Source organism: Ambystoma mexicanum, chromosome 11, assembly GCF_040938575.1.
Source record: "Ambystoma mexicanum isolate Mex_15411 chromosome 11, UKY_AmexF1_1, whole genome shotgun sequence".
In the NCBI taxonomy this organism is placed as follows: domain Eukaryota; kingdom Metazoa; phylum Chordata; class Amphibia; order Caudata; family Ambystomatidae; genus Ambystoma; species Ambystoma mexicanum.
In genome coordinates this window covers 636,824,508-636,826,503 of record NC_090934.1, presented here as the reverse complement: position 1 = coordinate 636,826,503, position 1,996 = coordinate 636,824,508, and the positions used below count along the sequence as shown (strand labels likewise).

General features: G+C 54.6%; 1 pseudogene; it reads left to right on the top strand.

Annotated features, from left to right (window-relative positions):
* The first annotated feature begins 717 nt into the window (after positions 1-717).
* Positions 718-871, top strand: LOC138505276 (5.8S ribosomal RNA; annotated as a pseudogene).
* The last annotated feature ends 1,125 nt before the right edge of the window (positions 872-1,996 follow it).

The window sequence follows — 1,996 nt, the reverse complement described above, 5'->3', positions numbered from 1 at the left end:
GTTATCCCCAACTTTGCATGGCAGAGGTAGCCGGAGCAGCCCCCTCCTCTGCAAGTTGGCCCCTGAGCTGCCGTGCCAGCAAAGGAAGTCACAAGTGGGGACATCCAGGAGCTCAGGGAAATCTGGCTCTTCTAAAAAAAAATGCCTCCCCAGACGTACAGTAGCCCAGCATGCCAAGTGAGTTCTGAGCCACAACGCAGCCGGACCTACTCATTTGGCAGACACCAAGGTTCTGCCATGGATGAGTGATGGCCAGGCTTGCCTACACAGCAGGGACCTTCCCGTATGTCCACTTAACTGGATTTCAGCTCTGTGAGGCTGGACTGGGGTTTGAAGACTATAGTGGTGCCACCCAACCCCCACCCTCCCTCCTCCAGCTATCCTCTCTGCCCCCCTTCCCGAAAGTGGAGCTGGATGTCACAGTTGGGGAAGGATGTGTAAATTGGCTGGTTTGGCCTGTGTCGGAGCTGCGGGACAACATCACTGTTGGAAGGCCAGTCACGCTGCCACAGGAGACAGCTGCTGGACTTCTGAGGTGAGCGCATGCAATCCTGATCTGTTGGAAAACAAAGATGGTCTTGCCCAACTCCCAAGTGGGGAAGCTATACAGGGCACCAGGCCATTTCTCCACACAGGTGGGACGGGGACCACTACCTCACCCAAGCCACTCCTGCACCGGCAGGTTCGGGCCAATGTCTGGGAAATAAAGTTGCCTGTGACATTTGGTGGTCTATCACTCGGTTCAAGCATTGAGGAGAAACACAGCTAGCTGTGGGAATTAGTGTGAATTGCAGGACACTTTGATCATCGACACTTTGCACGCACCTTGCAGCTGCGGAATCCTCCAGGGGCTACTCCTGTTTGAGGGTCTCTTGAACTTCAAATGCCCCAGTGACCCTCCCAGCAGCTTTGTCTTTCACAAGGTCCCCGTTTCCTATATTCCCCTAAGGTCAGAACCTGAATAGCACCATTGCAAAATCCATGAACTTGGCACAGAGACTTGTTGCCAGTCCATCCAGGCATCCCTGTTTCCTCACCTCTTGAGGTTCAGGAACGCCATCCACTAGGCATGCCCTGGTGGCGGTGGTGGTGATGCCAGTGGCCTTAAAGCCCAATGCACCTTCCCCTACCAAGGCACAGCTGGCTGTTCTCCATGCGGATGTCCATGGTGCCATGGCTATCTGCACGGGATGGCCTTAGAGAGCAGGCCTCGCAATGATGTTCAGCAAGCATGGTCTACCCAAGCAGGCTTGTGCGCCGATTGGGACAATGCACTCTCGGCCTACAGGATATACTGCTATGGCTCCCCAACTATGACCTCATATCAGATGTGGTGACCTGGAGACGGGCAAAGGAATTGTCGCATACAGAAGAGATGTCCAAGGTCTTCTGGTCGAGACTCACCCACCCGACGGTGTTAGTCTGGTAGTGGCCCTCGGCACGCCAGGATTGGGTCTTCTTGGGAATTGAGTCGGGTTGCTTGGGAATGCAATCCAAAGTGTTTGGTGAACTCCGTCTAGGGCTAAATACGGATGCAAGACTGATAGCCAACAAGTACTGTAAGGGAAAGTTGTAAAAAACATTGAAGAGAGAGTTCAAGAGTGAGTGAAACCATTAAGAGGTGAACAGGTGGAGTCTATGGAGACTGGTCAGAGGATTCAATACAGCAGGCAGGTTGGTCACCGGGAACAGATGATTCCCTAGCGGGACCACTGCCCATGCGCAGAGTGTTACAGAGCCCTGGCAGCAGTTTTGCCATGACCACGGGGCGCAGGGAGATTGAACACTGGTGCACCCTCCTCCTGCAACCGTCCCAACCCCTCTCAGTGGTCACTGGGGTGGTGACAGGGTACGGGGGTCCCCGCTCCCAGTGCAACTGTCAACTGGGATGGACTGTCTTCAGTGCACCCAGACCTCATAGCGCTGCTGAAAGGGAGTCTCACGAAGGCACCAGGGGTCTGCAGTGATGTCATGATGCCTACCCCTGGGCATCAGG